Below are 18,618 nucleotides of genomic sequence, written 5' to 3'. Positions count from 1 at the left end.
GGGACAGCCCACCAGTGAAGTCAAAGACCTACCGGCTGTCCGACAAGGTGAAGGCTAGCATCCATGGTGAGGTTGCCAAGATGCTGGAGCTAGGAGTTATTGAACCTTCCAGCAGCCCCTGGTCCAGTCCGGTGGTTCTAGTGCCAAAGGCAGCTCCACCAGGCACCACTCCAGAACTGAGGTTCTGTGTGGATTACCAGGGACTGAACTCAGTCACCAAGACTGATGCTCATCCGATCCCTGGGGCGGATGAATTGATTGACCGGCTGGGAGCTGCCCAATATCTGAGTACCTTTGACCTCACTTCAGGGTACTGGCAGATCTCCCTTACAGACGGAGCAAAAGAAAGGTCAGCTTTCTCCACGCCTGAGGGACACTTCCAGTTCTGCGTGATGCCCTTTGGGCTCAAGAACGCCCCTGCCACTTTTCAGCGGCTGGTGAACCAGGTCCTCTCCGGAATGGAGGGTTTCTCCGCTGCTTATCTGGATGACATTGCTGTCTTCAGTAGCAGTTGGGAGGACCATTTGCAACATTTGCAAGCAGTTCTCCAGGCCCTGAAACAAGCTGGATTGACAATCAAGGCCAGCAAATGTCAAATTGGGCAGGAGTCGGTTGTGTACCTTGGACACTTGGTGGGAAGGGGGACAGTGCAGCCCCTGCAGGCAAAGATTGAGGCAATCATGGCCTGGGAACCCCCCAAGACACAGACTGAGGTCCGAGCTTTCCTGGGCCTCACAGGCTATTACCGTCGCTTTGTGAAGGGGTATGGCACTATTGTAGTGCCCCTCACAGAGCTCACCTCAAAGAAACAACCTCGACGGGTAATTTGGACGGAGGCTTGTCAGCAAGCTTTTGAAAAACTGAAGCAGGCAATGTGTGCAGCACCGGTCCTGAGGGCCCCAGACTTCGCCAAGGAGTTCATTGTCCAGACAGATGCATCACAACATGGCATTGGGGCAGTGTTATCGCAACTGAATGAAGAGGGCCTGGATCAGCCTGTAGTCTTCCTATCCAGGAGGCTGCTTCCCCGGGAACAGAAGTGGAGTGCAATTGAGAGGGAAGCTTTTGCGGTGGTGTGGGCTCTGAAGAAGTTGCGGCCATATCTGTTTGGCTCGCACTTCCTGGTTCAGACTGACCACCGACCCCTTCGTTGGCTGATGCAGATGAAGGGGGGAAAATCCCAAGTTGCTGAGATGGTCCATCTCCCTACAGGGAAGGGACTTCCGGTTGGAACATCGGCCTGGAGTGGACCACGCCAATGCAGACGGTCTCTCCAGGTATTTCCGCCTTAGTGATGAGGACTCCCAAAGGGTTGGGTAGCTCTCCCCACTTTCAGCTGGGGGGGACGCGTGTTAGACCTGTCTGGCCGTTTGCGTAGTCCCTCCTATTATTTATTTATTTTGTCCCCTTCTTGCCCCTCATGCCTTTATTTATTTTTGTGTCCACTAGATTTTTCAAGGTGTTGGCCTAGGGGATAGGTGCCCTTTTTCCTTCATAATTCTTCACCTCAGTCCTAGGTGCCTTTCCTGACAGGAATTCACTGAGAGTCACAAAATGGTGGCTACCAACTGTCCCAACTGCCATATCCTAGCATGCCCCATAGGTTAACATTAGGCCTTCCAGAACTTTCTGGACCCTACTGGACCCTGTGTGGACAGGCTATATAAGGGCAGAGGTCAGGAAGCCATTTTGTGCAGTCCAGTTAAGTAGAGGAGAGAGGCAGTGGGTGTGAGGAGGAGGACGCGCTAGAAGGAGTTAGTTGGTCTGTGGGATTGACAACACCTTTCAGAAGACGTTCCCCCTCTTGCTCCTGACCAAACCCTCCCATCGGTCTGCCTTTATTTGTGGTAACCGGTGCAACTGCGGCATTTGGCCCCCCCTTTTTAGCCTTTGTCCCTCATCCTCATTCTACCAACTTCAGTCTGGGAACTGGCTCCCAACCTTCCTTTTTGAGGTCCCAGCCTACCGGGGCTCAGAAGAGACGACCCAGGCGAGTTCTGTCTTCCCACACCGCCGGAGTGTCCCTGAGCCGGAGGCGCGAGTGGGCGTTGACGGGACAGGACTGTAGGACCGAGGGAAGTGGCGCTGCTCATTGCGCAAGCCCAGCGGTGCATCTGGAGGTGAGGCGGGCGGGGAAGCGGTGAAGCACTGATCCCCCGCGCAAGGTCGGAAGTGGTGTGTTGAACTCCACACGAGGGAGGTGGCGCCAGCCGAAACACTGCTCTCCCGCGCCTGCGCTGCCGTGGCTTGGCTCGGGAGAGGGCCGTAGGATTCCTGCGAGTGATCGCGACTACAGGCTCCCCAGCGATTCCATCTCCTGGTGAGGGCGGGGGCGAAGGAACAGCTCCCGACCCAGGGGAAACGAAGCTCTAGCCCCGCAACCTGCAGGGAAACAAGTAAGGTGCGGTGAAAGGGGGGAAGTGGAACAGGAGCCGGGGAAACCGCAAAGGCCCTGGGGAGGAGTTCCGTCACAGCCATCACCTCAGAAGTAACTGTTGGAGGTTCCCTGTTCCGATATAGCCATCGGTTTACTCTACCATTGACTCTGACAGGGGAAAGGAGGTCTATTCAGCCATCAAACGGAAATAGAAGTTTAGAGGGATAAACGCAGCAGAGATTTGCCAAAGTGTGGGGAAGTGTCCGAAGACATTGAGGTTGCTGAGAACTGTGGGTGGAGGAGAGGAGTGCATGTATACACTCTGAGTTACCTGCAAATAAGTGATAACAGAGCTGTTATGAAGCAAGGGTGAGCTGGAAGACTTCCAGAGTTTTGTGAACCTGTCACTCCTAAAGCTCAGTCTGAACTAGTTGTATTCTTCAAGAGTAATCGTTCTGGTGGAGTAACCAGGAGTCCCCAGCTTGGGATATAAAATCCATCACTGTAAATGGGCTATTAGAGTCGGTAAAATAAGTATTAAACAGGAATAATTCTCTGCTGGGGTTGGAAATTTTGCTGATGGAGTACTTTGAATGTTACTGAGTATGTAGAAAAAGTTGATAAAACTGCTCAGTGTATCTGATTGTGTACTATTGAGAAAAAGAAACCTACAGTCATACTATTTTTATAAACAAGCTCGTATTTTTACACAAAGATTGATGTAGTGTCATTTTTGAGTGGAATTACCTGATGTTACAGCTGGGTGGTTTGCAACCTTCACACATGTGCCTCTGTTGATATTGCCTTACCCTAGGCCAGGCTACCCTAAGTGACCTGACAACATTAGGTTCCAACAGTTTCACTAAAAAGGCAACAATTTGACAACTCACTGGTGAGCAAATACAAACTCAGTAAGAGGGAGGAAAATGTCGAAATATGCTGGAATCATGGTGAGTTTGAGCAAAGTCGACTATAGGCAATTGTTATTATTACAATTTCATAATGTGGTGGACAAATCTGATAGGTTATTGGCATGGTTGGCAAAACCCAAGGTGCGAGGCTCTATGATCACACAATTAAAGAGGGAAGATGGTGTTCTGACACATAGATAGGTGTGAATAATTGAATTGTTGATGAAATATAACTCGCAGTTGTACAGAAATCACCCTATTTCCAGTTTGACGGACACTTTAACCTACATAGTAAATCAATCATCCAAGCCAAGTCCATAGTAGAACAAAGAGATTTACTGGATGCTCGAATAACAATATGGGAAATTGGAACAGCTATAGCAGACCAGGCTAGGCGGAAGACTACAGGATGCGATGGGCTCCCACTGGAATGCAGCAGGACATCTGTAAACTTTTTAGCTCCCTATTTAGCTCAACCTTTGATCCAGGTCGAGAAAAAGGTTAAATGCAAGGGGCAACCAATGGGGTGGTCATAGTGCCCCTACCTAACCGAAACATCATTTCTTGAATAAGAAGTCTTCCAGACCATTAATAATGCTCAACATAAACTGAAAAATATTGAAGTTATTAGCTACCTGTACTGTCGCAAGAGACACACTCTGACCAAAATGGGTCAATCCCGGATAGTAATAAATCAGGTAACATCTGGTGCCTATTTCAAGTTCTGGAAAATGCCTCATGTTGAGACTGTCTGTCAGTGTTAGTGTCGAAAGACATGGCAAAATCGGTGCGCAGACATAATATCGACTCCAAAATATCGTTTGGACAGAATATCGAGTTTTAAATATCATTTGGAGAAAATATCGACAGGACAGAATATCGACAGCCAAAATATCGTTTTTAAGGTAAGTGAAGTAATATCGACTGTAAATAATATCGAAAGTAAAAAATATCGTTTTTTATATAATATGTAATTATTTATAGTGTTTTTATGTTATAATATGTGTGAAAAGTGTCATTTTATGTTATAATTATTTTTAATTAATGATTTTTTTTAAATTATTGTGTAATTTTATTCTGTAGCGGGTTGTGGGTTTATAGGGGAATAGGGTGGGAAGTAATTTAATTATAATTAATTAAATATGTAAATGTATTAATTGGTAGTAATAATTAATTAATTGGTAATTAAATATTATATGTTAATTATTTAAAATTTAATTGGTAATTAATTTAATTTAATTTATTAATTGCTAATTATGTAAATTAAAATAATGTATTTCCTGTAGCGGGTTGTGGGTTTATAGGGGAATAGGGTGGGAAGTAATTTAATTATTATTTATTAAATATGTAAATGTATTAATTGGTAGTAATATTTAATTAATTGGTAATTAAATAATATTTGTTAATTAATTAAAATGTAATTGGTAATTAATTTAATTTAATTGATTAATTGCTAATTATGTTAAATTAAAGGGGTATTTTTAGGGTTCAGGGTCAGTTTTTAGTTTTTGGGTAAAGGGGTATTTTTAGGGTTCAGGGTCAGTTTTTAGTTTTTGGGTAAAGGGGTATTTTAAGGGTTCAGGGTCAGTTTTTAGTTTTTGGGTAAAGGGGTATTTTTAGGGTTCAGGGTCAGTTTTTAGTTTTTGGGTAAAGGGGTATTTTTAGGGTTCAGGTTCAGTTTTTAGTTTTTGGGTAAAGGGGTATTTTTAGGGTTCAGGGTCAGTTTTTAGTTTTTGGGTAAAGGGGTATTTTTAGGGTTCAGGGTCAGTTTTTAGTTTTTGGGTAAAGGGGTATTTTTAGGGTTCAGGGTCAGTTTTGGGTTTTTGGGTAAAAGGGTATTTTTAGGGTTCAGGGTCAGTTTTTAGTTTTTGGGTAAAGGGGTATTTTTAGGGTTCAGGGTCAGTTTTTAGTTTTTGGGTAAAAGGGTATTTTTAGGGTTCAGGGTCAGTTTTGGGTTTTTGGGTAAAGGGGTATTTTTAGGGTTCAGGGTCAGTTTTTAGTTTTTGGGTAAAGGGGTATTTTTAGGGTTCAGGGTCAGTTTTTAGTTTTTGGGTAAAGGGGTATTTTTATGGTTCAGGGTCAGTTTTGGGTTTTTGGGTAAAGGGTTTTTGTAGGGTTCAGGGTCAGTTTTGGGGTACAGGGGTACAGGGTTACAGTGTAAAAATAAAGTAAAATTAAATTTACATTAATTTAATTTAATGAAATGAAATTAAATTAAATTATATTTAAATAATTTTAAATAATTTAAATTAAAAAAAATATTATATACTTACCAATACTTACGTTGTAATGGTAGTGCGTTGTAAAAGTTGCGTTGTAACGTCATATATCCACTGTTGCACTCTTTGCAGTGGGAATAGTAATTTTTACTCTTTTGTATTTGTACGTTAATAATATTGGCTATTATTTAATTAAATTTTGTTACTATATATATATATGTTTTAAGAAATATGATTAAAAAAATATTATTTTTTTACTTTCATTAATTATTTAATTATTAAAAGTTATTTTAAGTATTGTTAATTATATTTTAGTAATTAATTTTTTATATTAATGTAATTAAACATTGTTTTGATTAAAGTCGATATTTTTTACAACTATATTTTTGTTAACGATATTTTGTACTCGATATTTTTGTACTTACCTGTTTGTACATACAAACTCGATATTTTGGTTGTAGATATTTTCTCGTCGATATTTTGGGTAGTCGATATTTTGGTAGTCGATATTATTTCAGTGATCCGGCAAAATCATTTCATAACCTCAACTGGACTTATTTATTGATATTTTTAAATTGAATGGGTATTGAAGAGGGACTTTTGAAATGGATCATGGTTATTATACGCAGAGTACATAGCACACTAACGCACCGATTAAATGTTGGGATGGGAATAACCGCTGGTTACAGAAGCGCTGCATCGGAGAACTAGGACAGTTGTCTTTATTCTCCGCATGTGTACTGCAATATTCAATTCAGAACTCAGCTTGCGACACCACCACTAGGAGGAAAAAATGAAACATAACCAAACAAAAAAAGAGAGCCACCAGCAGTGACTTTACAGTGTCACTGCTGGTGCTGTAGTCAGTTGTGCCATTGAACGTCACTTACGTGTGCAGCCAGACCGGCATTTTAAAGTTATTTAGCAGCTTAGTGAGCTCTTTTTGCTGCAGCCCGACTCGCTACTCGGCGCTTCCTGACAAAAAACAAAGCCTAGACCCGTGGTACTCGAAGTACAGCCCGCGGGCCGCCAGCGGCCCGGCAGGCTTTTATAGGCGACCCTGCGGCCAAAGGTGAGGCCTGACGATCTCTCATCCCACGGCTTCCCAAGAAGGAGCGCTTTACAGCTTGCCTATGCCACTAACTCTGTTGAGCTTCTGTGACATGTATTAACCCAGTACCTGAAGCGGCATGTAAAAGCCTGTGTTAATTAACTTCTGAGACGCCGCCACTGCTGCCCGTCTGTCTTGTGGCATGTAGTTCCTTCAGTGATCGTCAGTAGACTATGTGATTTTTCCGTGGTGGCACCATCCCGATTGCTGTTATCCAGCAAAAGCCACCCCCATGCCGCCCACAGAGACCTTTCCTTTTGGTACTTTATTCCGGCATGATTACTGATGCTGCCATAGTCGAAGTATTATGAGCGCCAGCATGATGATCACCACTAATACTGTACGTACAGTGCTTTTCTATCTTCCACATCCAAAGGCAGACTGGAGACACTAGCGCCTATTAAGTTGGTCGGCTCCATACTGGGACTATTCAAGGTAGGATTACAAGGCATTAAAAAACAATACCGGCTATAAACATTTGTTTATGTCCACATAAAGCCAGTATTACATAACTGTTTCTGTTATTTTATGTTATCAGTCAGGGATCAAGTGCAGCTCTAAAGCATGTTTAAAGTGCTTTCTTCATTATACCTTGCGTTTGTAGTATGTTTTAATGAGGGAGAATATACTGGCTTTTTGTGTTGATTTTTTCTAATTTTCTACCAGCTGGTTTAAGTAAAATGCGAGTTTCTGGTTGCTCAATTGGGTGTTATTCATGATATTTATATGTTTGCGTGGTCTTCTTTGCTTGATTTGCTCACAAGAAAGTGTCACTAATATTCATAGAATGTCACTCATAATTAGAGTGAAAAAATTAAAATGTCATACATAAGCAATCTGAAACCTTAGCAGCTATGTGCAATTAACATGAATACTAGCTTAAAGGGTCAAAATCAGCCCCGCAGCTGTGCACAATTAAGAAAAGAAAAGCGGAGTCTCAAACACAATGTGTGTTAAAGCACACGTCATGTTTGAGACTCTGCTTTTCTTTTCTTAAAAGTGCACAGCTGCGGGGCTGATTGTAGGTCTTTAAGTTAGTATTCATGTTATTTGCAGTGCACACGGGCGCTGCAATTAACATGAATACTAACTCAAAGGGTCACAATCAGCCCCGCAGCTGTGCACAATTAAGAAAAGAAAACCGGAGTTTCAAACACAGCGTGTGCTAAAGCACACGTCCTGTTTGAGACTCTGCTTTTCTTTTAATAGCAGTGCACAGCTGCGGGGCTGATTGTGGGCCATTAAGTTAGTATTCGTGTTAATTGCAGCGCACAGGGGCGCTGCAATTAACATGAATACTAACTGAAAGGGTCACAATCAGCAACCTAGCTGTGCACAATTAGGAAAAAAAAGCAGAGTCTCAATCAAACACAGCATGTGCTAAAGCACACGTCGTGTTTGAGACACTGTTTTTCTTTCACAACAGTGCACAGCTGCGGGGCTGAATGTTGGCCTTAAGTTAGTGTTCATGTTAATTGTAGCGTCTGTGTGCACTGCAATTAACATCAATACGGTCGTGCGTGCTAAATAAAGCACACTACGCACTGGGGGTGATTTCAATGCGGGCGCGCTCGTGCACGTCGTATTGGGAACAGTGGTCACCAATCAACTCAACTACAACAATGCGGTTTACATAGGAATTTCCACGTAACTCTTTAAAAGACTCTAGACGATACTGAACTCAGCTTCCAGACTCATTTTCAACCTCCCCAAACGGACCCACACTTCCCCCACCTCAGGAAACTCCACTGGCGCCCAATCCAGAAAAGATGCTAATTCAGGGGACTGGTACATGCCTACAAAGCCCTCTACGACCAAGGTCCAGCCTGCATGAACCACTGCCTGAACTACCACTATCCTTCCAGACACCTGCGCTCCACCTCCCTCACCCTCGCTCACAACCCCTGCATCCATCGCAGCCACAGCAGAGGACGCTCCTTCTACCTCGCAGCCAAATCCTGGAATGACCCTTTCTTCCACCTCCAAATAGCACACTCTCTCTCGGAATTCAGAAAGGGACTCAAAACTTGGATCCTAGCACCTGGGTACCCTCATGGGTGATTTGCTGCACTCTACAAATCCCGTTTGATTGATTGATTCATTCATTCATAGAAATAAAATTCAGTCTTTTGCTAGCAAAGAGCTGCTTATTAGTCATTAAGACTACTGCCATCTTATGGATGGTAAGACAGAAGGGTGAGGATGCGGCATAAAATCCAGAACTTCTGACTTTGGAAGTGGGGAACCAGGTTCGAGTCTCAGTGTTGGCTCAACATCCTGTGATTCTGGGCAAGTCACTTAATCTCCAGTGCCTACCAACAATGAATATGTCCTTCTGTATCGTAACTGGTGCTCATGTATAGTCCTCCAATACCTTTGGGTCGCGTTTGCGCTGTATAAAACTGCATACAAGTGAGGAACTGCAGATCTGTTGTCCAGAAGTAAGGAAACCTTACTGTGAGGTCAAATATTTATTTTTTCCTGATTACTCCTTCAATGGATTTATGAGAGCTAGGTGCAGGAACCTCAATTGCTTCGTTGTGCCTCTGTTGTGGCTGCTCTAGTCGGGGCACTCCTCTGTTGTGAGAAGCATTAATCTACACCGAACTATGGGCCTGATTTACATCTTGGCAGATCTGGTCCCTCCGTCACTTGTCTGACTGTTTCACTACCCGCGTATGTGACGGTCCGCCCGCTCTATTTGTTGTTGGGTCTATGGATTATAATCTGTCCGAGTGCCGCCGTCTTTGGTAGAATTTTCCTCCCGCTTTGGCTGTGTCGTACACAAAAGTGGCTGTTGAAGGGAGTTCCGCTACGATTACCGCTGGGCCAGTCACAATTTGCCTTTCCATCAAGGACACTGTGGCGGGGACACCTCCAAACTTGAGTTGGTGGAATCAAAGGAAATGAGGTAGGAACTTTTTTCTGGTTTTCCACTTCTGTTTCCGTCTTGTAGCCCATTGCCCAGGTCCTCCTTTTGCTGCTACTACTTGACCACAATGCTAATCGACTACATTGTCACTGGGATCAAAGGTAAGCTTCTTTTTGACTTATCATACTAGGAATCATGTGTTGACATGTGCTTTGGCCTTGAGTAATTGTAATTGCTCTTACATGCAATTCTTTTCATATGTGTAATGCAGTAGTGTTCAATTTACAAACTATCAAGGTCAAATGAACACACTTGTGTTGACACTTTAAAAAATATTTATTTGTTTTGAGGTTGTGGGTGTTGTGCTTGAGGTGTCTGTGTGTGTCCATACAATAATAGTATGCAGATGCTGTTTGTGTGCTATGCTATATGCAGAAAAATGGGCATAACACATTACCTACATATATTTTTGGAGTGTCAGGAATCTGCCACTAGGACAACACCAGCACAACGGGGAAATCTAAATAGGCTCAGCGCAAACCAGTCGGCATGACAGCTAGGGAGTACTGTTAGCGAGCAGAGAAGTCCAACTCATTGACGGTGGTGTGCCACATACGCAACGGAAGAAAGTCTATTGATGCGGAGTGTGGGCCTGCCAGCCCACATCTAAATACTGTGGTCCGGACTCCGTAAGCTCGACTGAGTGCTTGTAACCACCACCACGGAGGGACGATGGGAGTCCCACCAAGATCTGAATCAGGCCCTATGCCTAGAGAGAAGCCTGTAAAGGACACCTTAAAGGAGGACCACCCCAAACTGGGTCTACACATTTCCTGTTTGAGTTTAGTGAATAACATCTGAAACTCACTTCCCCACTTGTGGCTCCAGTTAAAAGACCTCTATGGCCAAGAAAGGGAGTGTTCCGCAGAGTACTCAAAGGACTGCCGCGGAGGCACATCTGGTGTCTGCCCACCAGCTAGCTTCCCATGGCTGAAGGGACCAGAGTCCCCACCTCCTGTTTGAATAGATGTGTTTATTTCCTGAAGTGCTTAGAAGCTTGCCCCCTCTGAGAGAAAAGAGCTTTGCGACCCTGCAGGAAGAGTGTTTGTCCAGGAAGAGCAAAGTGCAGTATGTCCAGGGTGTCTGTGGGGTTCCCAGAAAAGAGAGAATAAGGAGAGTGAAATGAATACTGTGGTGTCCAAGGGCTGCAGCCTCACTTTGTTGGTTCCGGGCAGAAACCGTTAACATAGCTACTGCAGTTGGTGATCCCTGACCAGGGCTTTGATTCCAAGTCAGAGAGATGGGCCTGATTGGGCTTTACCTGGTCTGATTTGTCCAGAGTGATCAGCCCTGTGCATTGTTGCTGTTGCTCAGAGTGATCAGCCCATGTGTGGCTTTGATTGTCCAGAGTGATCAGCTGGTTTGTGGCAGTACCTGTTGGTCATGCAGAGTTACATCTGGTCACATTGTGACCAGCCAGAAGAGGGTCCACCTGAGGCCATTACCGAAGATGCCAACTCCTGCAGCACTCACTGGGAATCTGATTGGCATTTCAGCAACATGAGAAGGCCACCTCCACTCCTTCAAGGCGCATTGCTCAAGTCTAGGCCCAGGGCACTAGTCGGGACTCATTGACAATGCTGTGGGATGCCCTTTTACAAACATGAATCTGAGCGCATACAGAGCCAGTTTGATGCTGATTTAATGTGCTTGGGAGCTAAAAACTGCGAGCACTGATTTCAGGAGTGATATAACTGCAATGGGTGCAATACCTCGCTACTTCGCCATACCAAATAAAAGTGGGGCCACCTAGATCCAATGGCGACAGAGTCTAGATCAGAGCAGAAGTTTAGGGAATAGCAAATAGAAGCCCAGCTATGTCTTATAGTGTGAAAGGCACTATATTGCATCTTGTTTTTTAGTGTGTAGTTTTACAGTCTAGTGTGCATTAGAGTACAAGTCTTTCCTGTAAATGTAAGCCCTTGTTGGACATTTATTTATTGTGTTGTTGTATGATTATTGAGACCTGAGCTCAAACACCCCTATACTACCTCCTTGAGAAGTCTGTGACTGCTCGCCATTGCTACGACTGAGTGTCAAGTGCTGAAGGGGTTGTACTTGTCCCCGGTTTGCAGAGCCATAGTAGAACAGACACAGGACAACAGAGACAACTACTTCAACCCCCCCCACTGGTGAGGCACAGTAGACCCTGCTTGCCCCTTTACCCTCTGAACCCATCTGATGCAGAAATATGTTGAAGTCTGTTAGTCCTGACATGTTTTGCCATTATTTCTCCTGTTCTTTTGCTTCTGTCCTCCTGTTCCTGCATTATATTGTTGCTGGTTTTAGGACTCTGGGTACTTCACCACTGCTGGCCAGTGCTACAGTGCAAGTGCTCCCTTCCTAAATTGTATTTGTGATTGGTTTATCCATGACTGATGTATATGATTTACTAGTAAGTCCCTAGTAAAGTGCACCAGGCTTGCCCAGGGCCTGTAAATCAAATTCTACTTGAGGGCCTGCAGTACTGATTGTGCCATCCACATTAGTAGTCCTGCAAACATGTCTCAGACATGCCACTGCATTGTCTGTGTGTGCAGTTTTAAACTGCCATTTTGACGATCTAGCAAGTGCACCCACTTGTCAGGTCCAAACCTTCCCTTTTATTACATTTAAGACACCCCTAATGTAGGCCCAAGGTAGCCCCATGGGCAAGGTGCAGTGTATTTAAAAGGTAGGGCATGAAATGGTGTGTTTTACACGTCCTGATAGTGAAATATTGCTAATTTTGTTTTTCACTATTACAAGGACTATCTCTCCTGTAGGGCAACATGGGGATTGCCTTGAAATATCTTCTAAGTTTAATTTCCCATTGGGACAGATAGAGAGTTAGTGTTTGGAGACTCTGAACTCACAGTTTAAAAGTACATCTTTTGGTGAAGTTAGTTTTTCAATTGCGTGTTTGAAAATGCCACTTTTACAAAGTGGGCATTTTCTTGTTTAACCAATCTGTGTCTCAGCCTGCATGTGGAATCCATGTCTGGGTTAGGATGATAGTTGGGCTCTTGTACATACACTCTAACCAGTCATACAAAGGGAGCTGAGGTGTGCCCAGCATATCCTGATGGGCCATCACCAGGCTGATGGGACTTCCTGAACTAGAGTGGCGGGAGGAGTTGGCACTGACACCTGGATAGAGCTGTGCCTATCCTCACACAAAGCTGTCTCCACTCCCCCTCCCGCTGTAGTGTGTCTGGTGCCAGGTCAGGGAAAGGTAGGGTCTTGTGCACTACAAAGACTTTACTCTGAAGTTTACCTACTTCAAAGGCAGCAAAGCATATAAGTATTGGATCTTTCACACTCTCAAATCAGAACACTTCTGGGCTAAAAATCATTCTGCCAGGATGAATAGCTGGATGCCACAGGGACTGACACTCTGCCTGTTGCTTTATTGTGCTGGCCTGTTACTTGCTGCTTCTGTCCTGGGAGTGAAAGGACTGGACTTTGCTTTCTGAATCCTACTTCCAAGGTTCTCTAAGGGCTTGTGCATTTTTACCTCCTGTTAAGAAGTCTCAGGGCCATCAAAGACTTCACCTACCAGTACATAGGCTCTTCTGCTGAGAACCCTGACTTGCCAAGTGGTGCCAAATCCAGATACTGGGCTCTTGGAAGTACAAACTGATGATAAAACCCACAGATTCTCAGCACCCGTTTTCCCAACACAGGACCGCCGTGTAGCTGAAAAATCAACACATCACCACCGTGCAGACGAAGTATCGACGCAGCGCCTGCTGTGTGGCTGAAAAATCATCGCAGTCTGAGTCTCAAGCACCTTCTCACTGAAGTCCGTGCCACCCGCTCCATCTCCGATGCAGCCCCTGCTTTGCGGCTGAAGAATTGATGCAGCTGTGAAATCATTGCAGCACCTGGTTTGCTGTGGCCGCATCGACACATCGCATCTGGATTTTTCACGCAACATACTTCAACTGTGCTCTTTATCGACATTGCCCAACAGTAAGAAAGCGAGGCTACATGGCCAGAGATTGGTGCATCACCACCCCTTCCTGTAGGAAAATGATGCATCACCTCCCCTGACCGCAAGGAACCGATGCATCACCTCCCCTGCGTAGTAGTAAGAAACCGAAGCATCACCTCCCCGGGCAGTAAGGAATCTATGCACCACCGCCCCTGGCAGTAAGGAACCGGCACATCACTTTGCTTTTCCAGCGCCTCACCTCCCCTGTGCCCCACGTCTGCTTTGCCTTTGTATTTTGATGCATCCAGGGTACTTTATGCTCAAACTGATGCATCCATAGATTTCTATTGACTACATTTGCATGAAAAGTTATATGTTTACTTGTCTATGCTGGATTTTTGTCATTTTGGTCTTGTTTTATTCAGATAAATATTGGCTATTTCTCTAAACTGTTGTAGACTGATTTTGTACTGTTTTCACTGTGTTACTGTGTGATTATGTACAAATGCTGTACACATTGACTCTGAGATAAGCCTGACTGTTCATGCCAAGCTACCAATGGGGTGAGCAGGGGTTATCTTAGCTGTGTGAGGCCCAATTTGTGACTGAGTCCATGGAAATGGGCAAAGGAACAAGACATGGTCCTTGTCACTGATCCTATTTCCCCCATCAGTAGAATCTTTGGTTTGGAGGATGATAAATTAGGGATATTAGAGGTATCAAATTAGGGGGAGTAATACACGTGATCTTACTCTATTGAGATGATTTACAGACTTATTCACTGAAAGGTGTGGTCTTTTGTTTGCAGGTCTTATCTTTTCCCTGTGTGACCACAGGAAGGATTCAAAAGCAAAACCTTAATAGAGACCCCTTTAAGATGGGAACACACTTGTTCCTGGATCTAGGTATACAAATGTTCTATAATAATAAGTAGGCTATCCTGATTAATGTTTAAGCAACCTGCTCTGCTTTCATGGGGTTAACATGTATCCTGTGCTTGAATGGTGTCCCACTCCACTTTAACCCACAGGAATTGGGCTCCTCTTCCTGGCTTCTCACTCCAGTCACTTCTCTCTAATTGCTGACAGCCTCAAGCATTTCCAACCTGGTAGGAAGAAGGACCTATTGCGAGGAAGGATAGTGCACCTTAGCCACTCTCCTTACCCCACTACCTTTGTACACAGAAAGAAGTAAGACCTATGGTAAGGAAGGGTTGCTACATAGCCAGTCTCTATCTCTACTGATAGAAACCTGGGGCCTTATTTATGAAGGCCTTGCGCCGCCGGTGCGTCACTTTTTCCCATGTTAAAAGTGACGCACCGGTGGCGCAAGGCCTTCATAAATAAGGCCCCTGGCTTTTATAGACCAGGTCCCAGATCTTGGTTCTAGCACTAAACTACATTCACTTCCTCACATTTGCCCTTTCAGGCAGGGCAGCATCATGCATCCTTGACAAATGATCTACTGTGCTCATTACCTTTCCTGGTTGATGCCTTATTGAGAGGGAATATGATTGTAACACTAGGAACCAATGTAATACTTGACGGTTGTATCCTTATTCTGGGCTAACCAGGTCATTGAAGCAAGGTTAGTTACAACTTCAAAATGTTGACCTAAGATATAATATTGCAATGCCTCATTGGGCCATGGAATACCAGACATTCTTTCTCAATGGTTACATACAAGACTTCATGAGTCAGTTACTTCCTACTTCCTACTATTAAGTGTTAACCATCCTCAAAGTCATGTACCAAAATTGCCTAGAGCCCTATTCCAGAAGCACGTGTCTGCAATATAAACGGTTATTTAAAATATGAGCATCTTAACACAGCTTCCACAGATAGTGCTGTATTTACTGGTCTAATGTATTCATTTGTTCCTAATCTCAAGGTAATTAATTTAGAGAAGACCTTCTTGACAATGAATTTAGTGGTTCAGCTAAAGTTGAAAAGTGTAGAACAAACCACCTATAGCATCCCACAAAACCCAAGAAGGAATGAACCTCATTTTTAGGTCTCACCTAGCTATCGCATAAGCTATGCTTTGTGAGATATTTAGTGCGGCTTTTAAAAGTGCTCCCAAAGGCTCCAGGTGGACGAGGTACAGTGCATGTGCGCCGGGCGCTCGCACCATTTGTCAGCTTGCAGCCTTTGGGAGCACATTTGCGGACGCTTTGATGTTCTCAGTGAGCCGCGCGGCCTCTGAGAACATCAAACATCAAAGCGGCCGTGAAAGTGATCACCATTTGCCATATGCCAAACATTAGAGGCCTGGAAAATGCGAATTCGGTGCACGGGAAAGCTTATGGGCTCCAACAACAAAGGCTATCAGTTCGGCTGGCCAGCCTGCAGCCAAGCACAGACTTGGAGCGCGCTTTGTTTACTCCGTTTGCCGTGGTTGCATTTTCCTCTGACTTGTTTTTTTCTGGGTTGTCCCTTAAAAGTATTCCTCAATGTATGTCCTTAACAGAGTCGTTTCTTTTTCATTTTGTAGTTGAATCTCTTCGTTCTTTTCCTTGGTCGTTTTAACCGTATAACTATCACCGTGACAAGAGCGTCACAAAGACGTATGTTCTTCATCCAATATGTCCGTCCCAGCGCAGTGCTTACACTGACCGAATTACTATCAATTAGATGCATTTTATGTCTGTATCCTTACACTTGATATCATTCCTTTCAAAAATGTATTGCACAATATTATTGTAAATAAACATTTAAAACCAGTAAAGAAACGAAACGTTACTGTAAACAAATGCCCATATTTGATTAGTTACACTGATTCATTCACGACAAGTATACAGACATGCACTCCCGGTACCCAAAGAGTGTTTACTTCGCATTACTGCAGTGGCGTGAGTCGGTTCCAGTCAAAGTTTGATTTGCACTTTGCCATGTTGCTTTGAAGTGGAAAATGAGTTGTCATACTCTCCAAGGACTGTAATCCGCAGCTATTGCTTAGCTTGTGTTGTGACGGGAGATCTGAGATGCATGGAAGAGTGCACGCTGCCGGTCGAGGAGACAAAATGGATGCCATCTATTAACCTGGTTTGCAGATGCACGGTGTATGGATGCTTTCAAGTGTCAGTCTTTAGCTTGGCTTCAAGATGCGTGATTCAAGGCCCCAGAAGGTAGTTTTACAAAGGCAGAGGGTAAAATGCAGACCACCCAACCTAGATCTTTTTTTCTGAAAATGTTTTTAGCTTTGTGCAATAGCTTACATCTTTGTCAGGATCACAAATCAAAACAAAAATTGACCCGCACCAAGATACATGTAAAGCAATAGTGTTTCAATAATTAAATCAACCACAATGTTGTTCGACATTCACTTGAAAACTTCCCAAGAATGAAAACAGTTTCAGAGTCTTGATTGAAGGTTTGTTTTTTCTTTATTCAAAAATTCATTAAAAGAATACTGAATTGCCTGTCGCCAACGCGTTTCGTCCCATCCGGGACTTCTTCAGGGCTCCGAGAAATAGTGTTCTTGTAAAAAAAATCGTATCAACCTTCAAACAGTTTCTTTTTGGATGAAGTCATGTATTATTCATGTATGGTCATAATTGCTGTCACTCTAGCCAATCGTACATCACAGGGAAAGTGCCTCCTGTATCCATCCACCTTAGATAGTCCTATCAGACGGTGGCAGTCATTAGTTCTATTCTCCGTGGTCCGTGTCCGTACTGGGATGTGATTCAATCGGCCCCAGAAGGCAGTTTTACAAATACAGAGGGTAAAATGCAGACCACCCAACCTAGATCTTTTTTTCTGAAAATGTTTTTGACTTTGTGCAATAGCTTACATCAGCGGTTCCCAAACTTTTTTGACCTGTGGCTCCCTTGTCCTAATCGGCAGTTGGCCGTGGCTCCCCACCATTTTTTTTACCAGTGGGTGGGGGGTATGTACTTCCTGTTGTCTTCCTGAAAGTAATTGGGACGCAATGAAGGTATTATAAGGGTTGGAATGCTTGAATTATTAATCTCATCCACTGGCAATCACTTTAGCTGCCACTTGCAGTCCACACCAATGTGTCCCGTACTTTAAATAAACGTATTAAGACGTTTGTATGGGCAGGCAAAATACCTCATCTCACATCGGCAAGGACTCCCCCCTACGCTGCGGCTGCAATTTCCCAAATCGTGTGCACTAGGGTGACCAACTGGCATAGGTGCAAATTCAGGACAGTGAGTGTAAAAATTCAGGACAAAGGGACTAAATTCAGGACAAAAGGTCAAAATTCAGGACAAAACATAAGAGGTGGTCGTGCAATCCATTCACCCAGTCACGTATTCTTCCAACCATTCACCCTTTCAGTCATTCATTCTCCCTTTCTCTCTCCATCCCCCTTTCACTTATCCACCCACCCACCCATCTACTCATCCATCCATTCATCCTTTCACTCATCCATCCATCCTGATCCATCCACACTTTCACTTCTTCACTCATCCATCCATTATTCATCTACCCACCCTGTCACCCCATCCATCTCTACAGTCATCCATCCATCCACTCTTCCACCCAGCCACCCATTCACTTACTCATCCATCCGCCCAGTCATTTATCCTTCCACCCATTCACCATTTCAGTCATTCATCCTCCCTTTCTCTCTCATACCCCGTTCACTTATCCATCCATCTACCCACCCATCTACTCATCCATTCATGAATCCATCCATTGATCCAATTACTCATCGATCCTTTCACTCATCCAGCCATCCGTTCACTCATCCAGCCATCCGTTCTCTCTTCCATCCACCCTTTCACTTCACTCATCTATCCATCCTTTTGTCCATATACCCCCTTTCACTCACTCATCAATCCTTACATCCACCCTTTCACTCATCCATCTATTCACCAATTCACTTATCAATTCATCCATCCACCCATTCACTTGCACATCATCTACCCTTTCATTCATCGATCCATCCTTTCACACACCTATCCACCAATTCACTCGCCCATCAGCTGCCCTTTCACTCATCCATCCACCCTTTCACTCACCCATCCACCCTTATACCCATCCATCTACCCTTCCACCCATACATCCATCTATTTACCTTTTCTCTCATCCATACTTCCACTCATCCATCCTTTCATTATCTATCCATTCACCCTTTCATTCATCCATTCATCCGTTAAGTAATCCATCCAGCCATTCAC

The sequence above is a fragment of the Lissotriton helveticus genome, chromosome 1_1, assembly GCF_964261635.1.
Source record: "Lissotriton helveticus chromosome 1_1, aLisHel1.1, whole genome shotgun sequence".
Taxonomy (NCBI): Eukaryota; Metazoa; Chordata; class Amphibia; order Caudata; family Salamandridae; genus Lissotriton; species Lissotriton helveticus.
This window is presented reverse-complemented; position numbering follows the sequence as displayed.